An 18,286-nucleotide genomic window follows, 5' to 3' on the forward strand; every position below is an offset into this window, starting at 1 on the left:
TATAGCTGTTGCTATTTAGCTACTGTATCACCATGAATCCAAAAACTTCCAAAGGTTCGATGAATAATATCGGGGTCCTTTAAAACACCCCTTTTAGTATAATCCAAAGAATCAAGAAAGTTTGGGAAATTCCTGGTTAGCTACACACCAAAGTGTCAACGTACCTGCTGAAAAAACGCACATTGACGTGTCCACCAATTAATAAGAGAATCATCTACTGTTTTCTATTAAATTCATTCTGGAATTAAAGAGATTTTCTAGTGTTTCCATCAAAGCACCATGCATGGTTGGGTGGTGCATTCCAAACTTATTTGTTTTCATTTTTTTAATTGAGGAGAACACAGAGAAAGTAGGCGCTTTGTCTCCACGCTTGGTTTCAGCTGAAGCAGTTTTCGTCAAGACATCAGCTATTTAATTGGCATACAGCCCGGAGTGGAAAGATACTGAAAAAAGTTACCATAAAATTAATTTTAAGTGCAATTTGTAGTACTATTCTCTAATATTATTACGAGATTTGAATAATTTTTAAAAAAATTATCTGCAATTTCACTCGTATGCTTTTGTCAGAGTTAATATTATGATGAAATAAAGCAGAATTTCATCTTCGTTTGTGTTCCCGCTATTAAGCAGGCGTTTCTTTTTATCAATTGAACTATGTTCAAATATATATAAGCAGAATGTATAAAAATTCATTAAAAGACAATCGAGTCTAAATCTTTATTATGTTAGGAATTTCAGACTAGAGATTTTGATTTTCATTATTACATATCAAATTTCTTAAATTTATGATTTTGTACTCTTTTATTTCTTGACATGACTTTGCACTTGATTAAATGCATTAAAAAGTTCCAAGTGATGTGATAACTTTTCAAAACCATTCGATTGCGGCAGCATGATCAAGTTTGGTTACATTTGGCTTTTTAATGGCAATTTGCTCCAAATGCAATTCTTTGATTCAGAGAGTGGTGGATGAGATGATGGATAAGGCGAACCACTTTAAAATTAAAGCAAAGACTTTTATTTCTTGTTTACACTTATATTGAAGGGTATTTATATATATATTAATTATATTGAAGGGTATCGCCAATATTTGCTTTTATATAATGCATAGATACAAATTGCGGTTACAGTTAAGATATACAATGACAGCTAATATATGAGTAGGAGAATGTTACAGTTGGAATGCTTGGTGGATAACAGGTGGATAATTGCATAGATTCGAATCCGGGGTTTCTCTTGTGAAGCACGAATCCATAGATGCTCAAAAAAGCATTGTTGGAGGACACAACTTCTTTTATATCGGAGTTCTTTAAATTCATTCTTTGATCATCTTTCATTTGAAAAGATTATCTCACTTTTTCCTTCATGAGTGAATTCACTTCATTCATTCTTCACTGAGATTCGAATCCAAGGTTTCACTTGTGAGGTTCGAATCCGTAGATACTCACAAGAGCATGGTTGGAGGACACAACTTTTTTTATGATCATCTTTCATTTGAAAAGATTATCTCACTTTTTCCTTCATGAGTGAATTCACTTCATTCATTCTTCACTGAGATTCGAATCCAAGGTTTCACTTGTGAGGTTCGAATCCGTAGATACTCACAAGAGCATGGTTGGAGGACACAACTTTTTTTATATTAGAGTTATTTAAATTGATTCTTTGATTATTTATCATTCATGAGTTAATTCACTTCATGCAATTTAGATACTTTTTTACCTTTTACTTAAAACTTTATGCAACATAGTCAAATATGGTTTTTGCGCGAATTAATGCAATAATAACATTGGTATTATCAACATATTAAATTATTTTCTTTCTCCACTGACTTATGCTTTTCGCTGAGTTCTTGTCTTTCAACTGACCTTTAAATCATATTGTTTGTTCCCTTTTGCTTGTCTGATATTCCATATTATGTCTGATTCTGACATTCCGATTTTAATATTGCTTTTATATAAACAGTTATTTGTGCTTTATTCACTTGGTACAGAGGAATTATGAAGTTCTCGTATATTTATTTACCATCTGCTTGTTGCAATATGACAAAATGTTACTTACATGCCATTAGAGCAAAGAAGAGCTAAAAGCAGCAAATCTTCAGTATATCAGTCTGTCTTTATTCCAAATAACTTCAGCTTCGCAACTCAGTTTGAAATTGAATTCACTCAACGATGAATATAGTTTGAAATATGACAATTTTATATACTCGGCATTTAATACAATATGCAAATAAAATAAGGCAAAGATATTTTCGAAGAAACGCTTTCCTTCAGAGCTGATATTGCTATCTGGAAGATGGAAGAAAAAAATATGTACGTTGTTGAAAGTATATGGTTTTATATGATACTTTGATTGTTATTCTAAACAGAAAAGAGCATCGAAATAAAAAAATATTCTGCTTTCCTTTTAGGAATTGAAATAAAAGTATCATTTTCAAGAGTTTATATCTGAAATCTAAGTGACTGCTTTAAACATTTGTTTTTATCGATCCTTTTATTGCATTCAGTTTTCCGTACAGTATTTTACCTTTATAAGTACATATGGAGTGGCAACAAAGTAACGAAATGGCAAAGAAAACTGTATAAGCAAAACTGTTATAACAAAAAAAATTTAATTTTTAATATTGATAATTTTAAGGCAAATGTAGGTATTGTTTCACACAATGCTTGAATTTTATGATTTTCTTTAATATTTCAGAGCTGATATATTTATTTATATGCTTTTATGGATTCTGAAAAAAACGTAGTTCAAAGCAGTAATCATTTATATATTAAATAAAATATTTCTAGGTTGAAAGATTCTATAATGATTTTTCTCGCAATCACAATTCTTCAAGATATGTATGATTATATTCTGGATAAAGATGTGATATGTAAAGAAATTAAAGTAAAGATATAAGTAAGCCATCTTTCATTTCAAAATTCACAAAATGCTTCGAGTAAAATGTTTTTAAACAAAATATGGCATGGCATTGCTAATATTTTGTGAAAACGTAAGCATTTTTTTAAAATTTCTAAATTAAAATGAACTACAACATCAGCAGATGATTAAAATGCACAGTTAGGAGAACTTCCAAATGAACTTTACAGCACTGATATACAGAATAACTACCACACAAACTACAAAAAAAAAAATTAAGCGTAAAGCTATGGGAAAAATCCAGAACCCTGCAGGCAACGACATTCAAGTCTCCAAGAATACATTCTATCATATAAATAGATAGTGAAAGTGATTAATGCACAAGCCAATGATCTTGAGGAACGCATCACAGACTCTTGTCTGTAAATTGGTCAGCGTTTTCTTAACCCTTTTACTAGAATCCATTTCACAGAAATTTTCTATCAAGTAAAATATCGTTCCATGTAATGAGCCCCACAGACATATGATATTGCATTGTTAGTCGGGTGCATTGTAAATATAATGTTTTCAAGTAAATAATGGTTTTGTTACGATTTCAATGCGTTTTAATTCGTTAATATGTAAATATACGAGTACTTAACTTTTCATGTATCACATCTTCAGCAAGACGTTTTGATAGGGAAAAATAAACAATATCATTGAACAACTTACACCGAATAGTTTATTAATAGGAACATTTTAGAATTTATCCGTAGCTCATATCTTTAAATACTTTTCTTTTCATACGATTCATGTATTACATTTGTATTCTAACAAAAAGGATTATTGCTGGGAATTCCTGAATAAAAAAAATGGCATTGGGCATTGTTGCATTGTTACCATATACTGTTCCAAAACATACAATCAGTTCAATGAAATCCATTCACATGAAGTCACAGTCACAGTTGTTCATGTTATTTAACTCTTTGAAAAGTGGAGGGATAAAGTCATAGCACTTTCTTTAAGTTTTTAAAAATAAACTTTTTGTTGTTTCGCCACCTTAAAAATTATTTTAAAAGGTACTTGAATGTTTTTTTATAGTTTAAAAAAATCAGTCACATTTAAAATTCATTGGAATACATTGATAATAATTTTAAATTCAGATCACGGAATTCTTTCTTTATTTGTAAAGAAAGAGAGTGGTTTTTGAATAAATATTTACTGCAAGAGGAATCTAAGTATCAATGAATATATTCAAAAATATTTCATTCATCAATAAAGTATTTCTTAGCTAATTATTGTAATTGAAAAGAGTAGGGCAAATTTGTTCCACTACACCTCGAAGGTTCGTTGGCCAGCAGAGGGAAACTTGTCTTTAATTTCCATTGCACGTTATTTCCAATTTAGATAGTTTGTACATATAACTTTTTAATGGATAGTTTACAACCAATATTACCATTAACTAGTATTTTAAAATTCTGATATGTACAATGAAATGAAATTGTATAATGAAATGAAAGTATTACAGAAAAATAATTCTTTTTCAAAAGTAATGAAGTATTTGTAAAAAAAATCTCTAATCTGAATTTATTTGCGCAGAATTGCTATAATAAAAAAATTCCACTTCTCAACTTTTCAGTATATGCATTCAATTTAAAATGTATACATTGAAGCCGGTTGAAAAACTGGTATAAAAAGAAGCAAGATATATTTATTGGTTCCATTAAAAATAAAATAATTTCTCAAATATTATAATTTGAGTAAAAATCAATGCAAACAACAAAGGAAATCACAATTTCAAGAAGCAGTGTTTTAAAGATAAATTAACCGAGTATGTAAATGAAAAGTCATAACTACGAAGGTAAAGAAAAAGTGAAAATACTCATTTGGAATTAATCTTCAAATAAAACATTTCTTTTTATCATATCTTAACATCTACAGAATAGCCATTGAATAATTTGTTGAATCAAAGAAAATGGTTTGATTCTTTTGCAAAAGATATTTCACAATTGTATCATATATTTATAATTTATAAAATAATATTTTTTCTGAAAAATATAATAAAATGATAGGAAAAACTGAGGAAATAAATCTAAGTTCACTGAAAAACGTCTAAAATTTTCAGATTATGTAAAAAATTTTGAAAAAAAATTTTCGAAGTATAAAACGAAAAAAAAGTCGTATAATTAATTGGTATTTTAATTGTCTTTTAGATAGTAGTCTTTTGTTGTTTTGAAGAGCACATGGGGCAAATGTTTCTAAGATTAAAAAAAAACTATACTTTTTCATAAGAAGAATACGCAGAGAGAAGCTTGGCTATTTTGATTCTATTTTCGATGCTTAGGAAAAATTCTAATCTCAAAGTGAGTGCCGCAAGAAAAAATATACCATTTTTAAAATAAAAAAGGAATTGATGTCCACTTTTATTATTTGACAGCATAATAAATAATACTTAATTGATAAATAAACTGCTTGTAATTCCAATAAATAAGTTAATAATGATAGTTCTAGTAAATTATATTTTAACCCCTTCCACTCTGAAAAGTAATTGATGCATAATACTTAACTTAATACGAGGTCTCGTTCATTGCTCCAAAAAATAAAAAAATATATATAATTGTTTTAAGTCGAATTTCCCCGAAAAATTATTCGATATCTTTTTACCATTATGTAGGTATTTTTAACAATTAAAATTGAAAAATTAATAAATAAAGCGTCAAAATGATGCACCGTCTTGAACGGTGCCTGAGAGGAGTCACCAGAGTGGTAATAAATAAATAGCATGCAAATTTTGAAAAGAAGTATTGTACAGCAAAAATAAAATAAAAAACAAAGCAACTCTCATCTTATGTAATCAAAGCTATTTTTTGAAAAATACAATTTTGTATTGCTTTTCCAATTTATTCTACAGCAATAAAGCCTCCAACTGAATTAAAGGTCATGACACAATCAGCCATTTATAATCAGTCACTGAAGATACAAAATACAGATATTTAGCTAACAAATATAGTAAAAATAAAGACAATTTTTGCTTTTGAATTTACTTACTCGAACTGATGACACTATTTTAACATTCTGTAAATAGGCAAGTCAATGAACAAAAGAAAAAACAAACATTGGAATTAGATTTAAACATTTAAATTAAATTCGAATTAGATTTTAATCATCCAAGTTTCTTTTGTATTTGTATTTAGGCTATTACTCTAGAAGTCTCTTGCATCTATAATGCGTATCTTTCTACTCTAATCTGAAAGCAGTATCAATAACAACATACTCCATTTAATAAAATTATTATTAGAAAGTTTATAAATAAATATCAACCCTATTCAACCGCAGTCACTCTAGAGCATTTTAGCATGAAGGAGCTAGCTCTATAAACCAATAAAATCATTCCCCTTCCAAAGCGTCTGAGTTCAATGTTTTTCCCACTTGTTAAAACAGAATAATGGATTGTAAAAAAAAGAAGACATTCTTTCTTTTGTGTCCGAAATTTACATTTCTAAGATAAAACAGTTGACCAAACAAAATTTCCTCCGCGTGTCGCACAAGCAGGGAGCTCAACGAGCGGTTCGATACTTGCAGCGAGTGCAATGAAGATGCAATTTAATAGAGAGAAAATACCTTAAAACTGAATTTTAAATTTTCAAAACTAGCTCTACTTTTGTATTCAAGACGGGGAACGCTTTGATTGAAGAATGCAGAAAACAAAAATGCATTCTGTGTCGCACTCGTGACACTGATTTAAGAATTGATAGTCAAATACAACACAATCCTTCTGGTTTTAGCAATTTGTGGAAAACAATCTCTTGCTTTTGAGCAAATATTTTTGTTTTGATTTTACATATTGAATAGTAACACCCGGAAGGCACGAGCTACGAGTGAAAAGATATTCGAAGAATTACAAAATGGGAATATATTATATTTGGATGTTTTCTTTAAATGGAATCTGATGTACCTAGAGTAGGGATAATCATAACATGATCATTTTAATAAAAACAATTTTTAACAGCAAAGTTTCATCAATGAATTTAAAAGTGTTTTTTTTAGTTCAATTATTTTCTACTGCTTTATTCTTTAATTCATAATTCATCATCAATAAATAGAAAGAAATCTAGAAATTAATTATTTTTCATATTCGCTACCGTCTAACATTACACACATGGAACCAAACTTTTATTAAATGAATTGATTAAATAGTAATTAATTTATGTATGATTAAATAGTAACAATTCATATGATATTTTGTCATCGACAATACTAGCTATAAAGAATCCTTCTTTGTGAGACACAAAACCTTGATTCGAATATTTCAATGAATTTAACTGATTTCGAAAGCATTCAAAATATTTTATTTTCATTTACCAAACGTTTCAAGTAAGAGGAATTTTGAATTAAATTACTTTATGTTGATACTAATAACTATTAATATTTAAAATGATATCGACTAACCACCAGTTTTTGTTAGTTAAATGCTTGATTTGTATATCAAAAAATCCCATTTCAACGAAATTCAATTCCCATTTCATTTCCGGTTATCGAACGACACAAATTAAGTGTACATATCTATTATGAAATCCACTAATTTTTTTAACTATATATAATAAATTTCTAAGAACTTTACCCCCAAAATAGAACGTACGAAATAAGGAAATAAGTGCCATTCATTTGCCACTTGTTCCAAGACTGCAATTTCAAATAAACCGATTCCAAAAACTTCATATATTTTCAAAGTATTTCTTTTTAAATTTCAGATGAAATAGAAAAGCATTTGAAAATAAAGGCTGAAGAACTGTATAGTGCCTTGATTTCTTGAAAATATGAACGCAATGATTTGACTAGCATAACAGGGATTTAGAGAGAAAAGTTATGTCTGAATATAGTTGAATTATTAACTTATGTCAATTTAAACAGATATTGTGTAAGGTAAATAAATGCACATTTCAAAATTTCATTACTTTTCTCTCTTAATGGATTTGATAAATTGAATTATTATATTAATTGAAATATGAATTGCCCATGGATGGAATAAATATGAGATCAGAAGTTTTATTATATAATTATAAATTTAACTGATTATTCGTCCATCAACATTCTCAATTTGTCAAGATATCGACATTTAAAAAAAAACTTCATTGTAGCATTCGAAATCCGAAAAATATATCCCACTTCAAAAAATTTTTAAATTATATTTTCATTACAAAGATTAATTCCAACATAGATCTTCGTTCGTTTATTGCAGCATTAGTATGTAAACTTGTAAGGAAATGTTTTATTAAATAATGAATTTTAACGAATTTTATATCATTTAGAAGTTTTTCTTATAAATCGTTTTCGTGTAAATATGATGTTTCTCAACAGATGGCAGCAGAGACTCAAGTAGAAGGCTTTAAATAGAAAACACTTCTTTGCCGGAGATAATTATTTATGGAAATATAGAAACAATCTGAAATTCTTAAAATTTTATAAGATTCTGAAACATTGAATATTGGGAAAATAATCTGAAATTCGGCTTATCACTCAGAAATATTAATACAACCATTTGCATATTTCTAAGATATTTTTAATGAAGAAAAAAATAATGAAATAAAATTTTGTTAAATAGAAGTTCTATTAAAATATACGTCAATCGACTTTTTGTGATTTTTAAAATTTTTTTTAAACTGAACCAACTAGGCAAATAAAAAAATAAAAAAAAAATCCGATTCGAAAACTGCCTGCTATTATCTGCTTAAGTGTATATGTAGCACAATTTGTTTTGTTTAAATATGATACATTCCTTCTAAAAATATAAATATCTGCATTTTTTTATTAATAATTTAACATTAATTAACCCGTGTATTGGAAATATCTCGTAAATCTTAATTACAAATGCATATTTGATAAAAGGAATATATATATATATATATATATATATATATATATATATATATATATATATATATATATATATATATATATATAATATGAATATGTAGTAGCCGTATATCCAGAGAGTAGATCGCCCATGAATAATACGGGCTAGATATGTGAAAAAATGGAAAAATTCTGAAAAAGTTCTTGATAAAAAATATTTATGAATTAAAAAAAATTGGTATGTTTTGAAAAAATTTAAGACTAATATTTTTAAAACGTTTAAATGTTAAAATAAAAAATAGCAAATTTGCTATTTGACTAACACGTCACATTATTTTTTTTCCTTGATACTTTGTCAATGTAGAGGATGGAAAAATGGAAAAGAAAGTTATCAGCCGAGAAAAAAAATTGATATAAAACATAAAATAATTAAATTTAATAAAAGAAAAAATAAATACGTGGATATTTATATACAAATAAAAAACTCTGAAAGACACATTTATGAAACATGGTTTCGAAAACTATCAGTAATAGAAAATTAATTAATGACTAATAAACCGCTTAAAAAGGAAAAGTATTGGACACAAATTGGACACAAAATATTTCTATATTCAGAAAAATAAATCTTCAATAATTATCTGTCTTTTTTACAGGCACTTAAAAATGGTTATATTCAGTAAACTCTTGATTATTTGTGATTGTCAGTTCCAAACTGGTATTAAAAATTATCTTCAATCGCACATAAAATGACGTTTGCTAGAATTTATCCTAGCAGAAACGAATAAGAGCTAAAAATTCCAACCATTTCCGTTGGTTCATCAAATATTAATCGAGTAATATCCTTCCATTGTTGAAAACTATAGAAGATGGATCAATTTAATAGTTGTGTAGTTTACAAGAATTTATAAAAAAAAAAATTGAAGTTGCACTATCGCGAAATTTAGATGAACTGCATATTTATGTTTTTAATAACACTCTGAGGTTATGGGACTTTCTCCACTAGAAAGTACAAAATAAACATAACTTAACTAGGATAATTAAAATAGCACGGTTTTAATGTTAGGCAAATTACGAAATCATCACCATGATGTTATGTCTAAACGGATTATCTAAAATGAAACGTAGATCATATTTGCGGCGGAACAAGACCCAGCAGCTTTTTCCTTTCTCTTTCTATATATCCTGTTTTTCCTATTCCTTGTTTTGGTTTTAGTTTGAATAAGAAATAATTTTTAGTTACGATTCCGTAACTATTTCGTTTCGTTTTCAAAATATTTCTTACTTTAGATTGGTTATATATATATATATATATATATATATATATATATATAGATAGATATATATATATATTAGGAACGTTATATTAGGAAATTTAGGAACGTTTAAATGAAATCGGTTTCTTTCAGTTTTATAGATCAACAAAGAATAGGACAAAAAGAATTTCAACAATGATGATCGAAATCGACAAAAAAAAAAAAAAAAAAAAAAAAAAAATCTTATATTTACAACGATTATCATTTGTGTGAGAATTTTGCAAATGGAAGTAAAGTATAATAAAATGTTTTTCTTTTCTATTCCAGGTACCATTCCATACATGCCATGCTTTTTTGACACCATGAAGATAATATTCACTGGAATCGTTTTTATAGTAACTGTGTCGTATCTCATTTTTTTATCATTTTTATCATAACTGTGAAAAACTAAATTGACTAGTTTTCATCATACATTTAATACTTTCATCTAAAATTTCGTTCTATTTCCTTAAACGCAATGATCTGCAAAGACATATAAATAGACGAAGTTCTTTTATTTGACTACCTTGTACTTATACAATGTAGGTAATGACCTTACAGATTCACTAACTTATCATACAGTAGGTAAGAGTAAAGTTCCAGCATGCAAAGCTCATTTATTATGTTCAGATTCAAGATTAAGTGCACTTCAACACATTATGGTCCACTGGATGTGAAGTTTCAAGAAAATTACTTTCTTAAAGATTCTTCGGCAAGCTAGATCTCCATATTTGATACCATTTGTTGGAATGGAGGTTAATATGCAAACAGTTTTTAATCAGCAGCATGTTTCCAAAAATTGGCATTAGAAATTTAGTGGTATTTAACTGAAGTCATAAAATCATATAGGAAAGACCAGAATGTAGTACATATTTCTGGTCAGACAGTTTTTGAAGGAGATAAACCAATATATGATGAATTTGTATTGATGATGTAAATAATGGATTCGTGTTAGTAAATATATGTACAGATAGGTGAGTAACAAAGTTTTTTTTATTAAAAATTGCTCAGAACTTCATAATGTTTTTCGCTATTAGTATAACTTCATGACTACTTAAAACTATAGGCATCTGATTATAGATGTGGTAAAAAAAAATGCTCAAAGTTATTATTGCCTATATCAATATAGGAAATCTCTAAATATATTGCTTAATTTATTAACATTCAAATTCTACATCCATTCAAAAAATATAAGAATGGCAATAACAAACAAAACAAATGGAAATTCCAATAAATTCATACCATTCATTCACTCTAATGAGATAACATCAACATATTTCTCACCCATATAAATCCTATTTCTCATGAAAACCTCTTAATCTTTGACATGAAACACTCTATGGCAAGACAAATTGCATTTTGTCTTCCTTCGGTAAATTTTGACTTTTATAAAGATCAATATGAAATTTGACATTACGCATACACTGCAAGTAATTTGCTATCATGTCAAAGATCTCACAGGAATTTACTGAAGAGTATTGCATCATTTGAATGCAAGTTAAAAGAAGTCAAAGAAAACCTCAGTGAACCCACGGTCACCACCTTGTCGTCCCAGTTAAGAAATGCGATGATGGTTGGTATTTCCTTGCCTATTATAACCTCAAGAATAAAGTTATAAAGAAATAGTTTTCTCCCATTTCTGAGAATAAATGACATATCAGGTTATCAAGAAGAAATCTAGTTTCTTGTTTCTAAAAAAATTTTTTTGGTTAATTTACAGTTCCTCAACATTCTAACTGAGCATCTAGGAAAATTTTAACAAAATTATGAATATGTCTTTTTAATAAGATATGTAATAAAATATGCTATGGAGACATTATCGAATAAACAAAGTTTTATCGATATCCTTTAAGACTCATCACAGTATCAACAGAATTTTCGATAGCTTCGTATCAGTATACACATTTAATAACATGAAGTAAAAAAACTGTTTTTTTTTCGAATATTGAATTCTTACAGGGTTGTAGAAGAATGCCTTCGCATGTTTATTAATGCAAACATTGTGCTTTTTTGAATTACACATTGAATCTTCAGCTCAGCAAAAGGACTAAAAATTAAATTAAGTCCAACAAAAATTAATTTTTATTTTAAATTACATAGACTACGATTTGGGTTTCTGATAATGTCTAAGTATTGCATTTTAATTGCCTAATGGCTTAAAAAGTATCTTTAAAAACCATGCGCTGCTTTCTGAGTTCATGCAAAAGGCCAAAGTTTTATCATTATATATATATATATATATATATATATATATATATATATATATATATATATATATATATATATATATATATATATATATATATATATATATATATATATATATATATATATAGATATAGATATACATATACCCAAGCAGCAAGAGAAGTCGCTAAACGATTGGCCAAGCATCGCAGCCATCTGATATACGCCGCCCGTATTTTGCCAATGTCACCTTTGCATTGGCGCGACATCGGATTTTGACCATATTTTTTTCTGTCGCCTCTGAAGATCGCTTTTTCATCGGGGCGAACTCCTCCGGCGACTTAGTGAAAAAGACCGGCTCAAAGCAATCGGCCCATAGTCACCTCGATGTCGGGAAAGTTGCTTTTCCTAGGTGGCGCTATGCGAACATATTTTAGAAATTTCCCATGAATCACCTGGCGTGTATTGGATTTTGAAATTCAACCAGCAACGCATACTGTCATTTCAAGAAACTTGGTAAGTGTAAAGTTTTTATTATTATATATTTGTAAATAATATATTATTTATTCTAAATAGTGAATAAAAAAGATTATTTTTGTTGAAGCCGTTCGAACTCGTTGCTTAACATGGAGTTGCACGTGATATTATTAGCGTTAGGCGTAAGCTACGATTATCATTTCTTTTCTTGTTTGTATTCTTTTCAAGTGATTTTATTTCCTATCTTTTTGTGTGTGTGTGTGTCTGTTCTTAAATTATTGCAGATATTTTTCCATTTCATTTACAATGCCTTTCCTTTTGTTAACAACAATTTCTAATGAAAAAAGTTAAAAAAAAATATTAAATTACGTTCTTATGTTTTGGTTTTGCAATAACATTTGTGTTATTATTTTTATTTCGACATAAAGCTAAAAAAATAGATTAGCAGAATATATTTATTGTAAATTTCAAAAAAAAAAAAATCTTTAAAACTTGCAATTATGTAGTTATATTTGAATAATCTTATGTGAATAGTTTATAATTATTTCACCTTTCATAAAATAGTAACATAAATTTTACACCCATTAGTTTATATTATTTTTCTCTATTGTCCTAAACATTATTATAATATTTGCCTATATAGTTTTATCAGATTGAAAACATTATCAAGCTTATGAAGTTCTATATATCTATTTTACTCCTTAATTACATATCTCCAATTGTCAACAAATATTTTATTTGTACTTTTAAAAGAAGTGAAAGCTCAATCATTATTCTAATTAAGGAATATGTTTTTTAGGTTCATCAAATCTGCAAAAAGAAGAGTGAACTTGAAGAAAAGTATATGTATAATTCTTTATATGTATTACCAGCAAAATATGAAATCCAGTATTCTATAGAATGCCCAAGCATTGTATATAATGCCTAAAACAAGCCAGTAATGTATGAAACAATTTGTATTTCATACATTTTCTAAGCATTCTATAGAATGCCAAATGACAACCTGGCAAAGTATGAAATACATCTCTCATTCAATGAAATAAAAATTTTGTGCAACCTTTGTTTCAAAACTGAAAATGCAATTAAAGATAAAATAAATTTTAAAATTGATCTATAAATATAAACAAAAAAAAATTTCTCACTATTTTTTTGGAAACTACTGTGCAAGTTTCTATTCCTGACTTCAAGAAAGAGCAAAATATTGGAAGTTATAATTAATGTGACGGAGTATGGTTTCTACCTACTTGGAACATCAGAAGGAAATTTAAAACAATTATATGTCCCAATTCACTTTATATCCTAAGAACTTGTTTAGAATTGAAGATATTCCAAATCAGAAAATTTCTCTCTGGTCAGTTGCAATTACTCAGAGCAGTGGAAGCAATCAAGGATTTATCAGATGTATGTGTTTAAGTGCCAAAATATGTAATGTCTTTTCGTGAAAAATGTAGTAAAACTTCAAAATGTTGCAATGTGATAGGCTTGAATGACAAGTAGGTAAATTTTAATTTCTGATTTTTTTATCTGAAAACTTATTTGCCTTAATTAGAAAGGCATAAATTTTGTTTTGTACAAATTTTATTTTTCTATATAATTTGAATAAATTTTTTTAATGGCAACCTCATTATTTTTTCAGACTGACAATTCAAGTGATTTTAATTCTATTTAGCTTAGTTAATTTTCCTTTTCATTTACAATTTTTCTATGAAAGAAGTTTAATAAAGTATTAAATAACATTTTTATATTTTGGTATTGAAATAACATTTGTGTAATTATTTTTATTTTGACATGAGGCTAAAAAAAAGTTTAGCAGAATGTATTTATTTTAAACTTCAAAAAAAAAAACACCCCTTAAAACTTGAGATTATGCAGGCACTTTTGAATTCTCTTATATGAATAGTTTCAAAGTATTTTGCATTTCATATAACAGTAACATAAATTTTACTCCCATTAGTTTGAGTTTTTTTTTTTTTCTTTATTATCCTAAACATTATTATAAAGTTTGCTTACACAGTCCAGTATCAGAACAAAAATATTATGCTTATGAAGTTCTATAAGACTTTTGCTTGTTAATTACTCATGTCCACTTGTCAACAAATGTTTTATTTGTACTTTTAAATGAAGCGAAATCTCAATTACTATTATAATTGTTTTCTAGGTTCAGCAAAAAGGAAAAATGAAATGTATAAATAAATGTATAATTTTTTATATGTAGCTGAAGATTCAGTTATACATATATAGAATATTTATATAAATGTGTGTGGATTTTTAGAAATTTCAAACTCTTCAAGTATTACATAATAAAGTTTAAATAAATTTTTTATAAATTACTTTGTGTCAATATTATTTATTCTTCTAAATTATAAGTCATAGTTTCAGGATTTTGCTTGGGTGTATAAGTCATTACAGAAAATTCAGTAAAAAATTTCAAGTAAATTATTATTTTACTTTGTATTTCTAAAATATTATTTAATGAAGGTCTTTGTAAATAAATTGTTTTGCATAGTTGTTTTTCTTTTCTCCTAAAAATAAAGAGGGGAAAATAATAATTAAAAAATATTTGTCTAAAGAAATTTTGTATAATTGAAAGTAGTGTTTACATTTTTAGGTATGGAGTTTTTGTAAAATATTCAGAGTTAATCATAGATCAAATTTGGTTCTTGTGCCATGAAACAAAACCAAACTAATCATAGATTTTAAAAAAAATTAGAAATTTGAAGTAAATTGTTAATTTGTGCTTGTAAAATGGTATCAATTGGACATTAGCTAACACTAACATCTGTAATAAGGTATAAAATTTCTACACCATAAAGTAACTTTGTAAGTTAATAATAAGATTTCGTATAAGTAAAAGAAGTGTTGTATTTTTGTGCATGGAATTTTTGTGAAACATATTTTTTAAATATTCAGAGTTAATCATAGATCAAATTTGGTTATTTTGCCACAAATCTAAACCTCACTAAACATAAATTATGAAAATATTAGAAATTTGAAGTAAGTTATTAAATAAGAAGTAAGTTTGTGCTTGTAAATTGTTGTTTATTGAATATTAGCTAACACTAACATTTATAATGAGGTTTAAAATTAATGCAATATGAAGTAACTCTGTAAATTAATAGTAAATAAAATTTCCTATAATGGGAAGAAGTGTTCCATGTTTGGGTATGGAATTTTTGTGAAATATTCAGTGTTAATCATTAATTAAATTTGGTTCTTGTGCTACAAAACCAAACAACTAAATATAGATCAAGAAAATATTAGAAATTTGAAGTAAATTATTAATTTGTGCTTGTAAAATGTTGTATGTTGGACATCAACCGACACTAACATTTATAATGTGTAAAATTTCTACAACTTGAAGAAACTTCACATGTTAATAGTAAATATAAGGAATTTTGTAGAATTGAAAGAAGTGCTGCATTTTTGTGTATGGAATTTTTGAGAAATAGTCAGTGTTAATCAAAGATCAAATTTAATTCTTGTGCCATAAAACCAAACTAATCATAGATAATAAAAAAAATATTAGAAATTTGAAGTAAATTATTATTTTGTGCTGGTAAAATGTTATCTATTGGACATTAGCTAACACTAAAATTTATAATGAGGTATAAAATTTCTTCATGAAGTAATTTTGTAAAATCAATAGTAAATAGAATCAGTAAAATTGAAAGAAGCGTTACATTTTTGTATATGGAATTTTTAGGAAACATATTTGTGAAATATTCGAGGTTTAACATTGATCAAATTTTGTTATTTTGATACGAATCTAAACCTCACTAAACATAAATTATGAAAATATTAGAAATTTGAAGTAACTTATTAATTTGTGCTTGTAAAATATTTTCTATTGAAGAAACATATAATAGGAATTATATAATTTAGTGTTTGAAACTATTTTTAACCAATGCATTAAATTTTAGGGTGTTAAAATAGGAATTTGTGTTTTATTCATTATTCTTTAGGAATTATTTGTTTATTGCTCACATTAAGCAATATAAAATTGTGTATAGTAAAATATATATATATATATATATATATATATATATATATATATATATATATATATTTTAATAGGAATTATATATTTTTCTGTTTCGAATTTTTATAAAATAGCTTTTAAAAACAAATGATATAGGCAATATATATAATACATCTACTTTTAAATTTCTAATATCAGTTAAAATCATACTGATTAATTATATAATTGAAACTATGATTATGTTAACATTTCTTCCCATGCATTAAACAATGAAAATAAATAGGAAATATCAATGAAGGAAATAAATCTTATATGTAGATAGATGTTCAGATTATCAAATTTAAAATTATTTCAGATAATTTTAACATTTGTTTATTTTTTTTAAAGAACAGTAAAAAAATGTCATTTAAACATTTTATAGGGTAAAATTGTGGTAAAATCTATGCTATAATAATAGTTAAAAAAAAGTTGGAAAAATTGTTAGAATGACATTTTCCATGAATTTTTATCGAAAACAAGTATTTTATGGAATTTTAAATTTATCAAAATAAATAACAAACACTATTATTAATAGGTAAAAAAGAAAAGTAAACTATTCAAAATATCTCGTATTTTCAGGCTTTTGACAAAATTTTGAAAGTATGATAGTTTTAAATATTATGACACTAGTTTCTAGAGTTTGAGAAAATTGAATAACCATTAAACTAATATTTCAATTTGACACCAGCAAGTGTTCAGAAATAAATTGCCTATTGATTGGCATTTGGTTGCCCATTGCTAAAATACATGGGGAAATGATTGGTATTGGGTCGCCCATTGCTAAAACACATGGGGAAATGATTGGTATTGGGTCGCCGATTGTTAAAACACATGGGGAAATGATTGGTATTGGGTCGCCGATTGTTAAAACACATCGGGAAATGATTGGTATTGGGTCGCCGATTGTTAAAACACATCGGGAAATGATTGGTATTGGGTCGCCGATTGTTAAAACACATCGGGAAATGATTGGTATTGGGTCGCCGATTGATAAAACAGGTCGCGAAATGCTTGGTATAACGTCGCCCGCTTACTGTGTGACTAGTAAACATTTAAGATATAACAAGGTAAATTGTATTAATAAAATTCAAAGGAGTTTTATCTTTAATTGGCAAATCTGTCTCTTCTGTAGACTTTTCCATCTCGTAGAAAGTGAGAGATTACATTTTATAAAATACTTTCCTGCTTTGGCTATCAGCTGGATTCATCGGGTTTAATAGATGCTAAAATTTTTAAATAAAGATTTTATGTACTTCGGCAATATGGAGGCTCCTTTAACAAAATATTTTTTAAATTTCAAAAGATATGTAATTCATACTATTTTAGAACGCTTACACCATCCTGTTCTTGTTACTGTTTTTTTTTTTATTTATTTTCTGTCAGCTCTAATAAAATTTGTAAAAAATAGATACACGTTGTTATTTCTGACCTTTTAATAATGTAACCTAATTTTAAACCTAAAACAATGTGACAGTTGGCATTTACTCCATGTTAATAGTATTTTAAATACAAATTTAAATTCTTTGCAGATTAAAAATTATTTACCAGAAATAAGCAAATATATTGCTTGCTTTTCTGAAATTGACTTTGCCAAGTATGACTTGAGCTAAGGGCAAGATAG

At 27.0% G+C, this 18,286-nt stretch overlaps 1 protein-coding gene and 1 long non-coding RNA gene across 2 annotated transcripts in view; one reads left to right on the forward strand and one right to left on the reverse strand.

Annotated features, from left to right (window-relative positions):
- Positions 1-18,286, reverse strand: part of LOC129983793 (TGF-beta receptor type-1-like) — an 804,684-nt gene that overhangs the window by 581,592 nt on the left and 204,806 nt on the right. The window lies entirely within an intron of this gene.
- On the forward strand, positions 12,614-14,271 carry LOC129983796 (uncharacterized). Its single transcript, XR_008785454.1, has 2 exons — positions 12,614-12,686; positions 13,447-14,271. It is a non-coding gene; the product is annotated as an uncharacterized LOC129983796 (long non-coding RNA).

The sequence above is a fragment of the Argiope bruennichi genome, chromosome 9, assembly GCF_947563725.1.
Source record: "Argiope bruennichi chromosome 9, qqArgBrue1.1, whole genome shotgun sequence".
Lineage (NCBI taxonomy): Eukaryota > Metazoa > Arthropoda > Arachnida > Araneae > Araneidae > Argiope > Argiope bruennichi.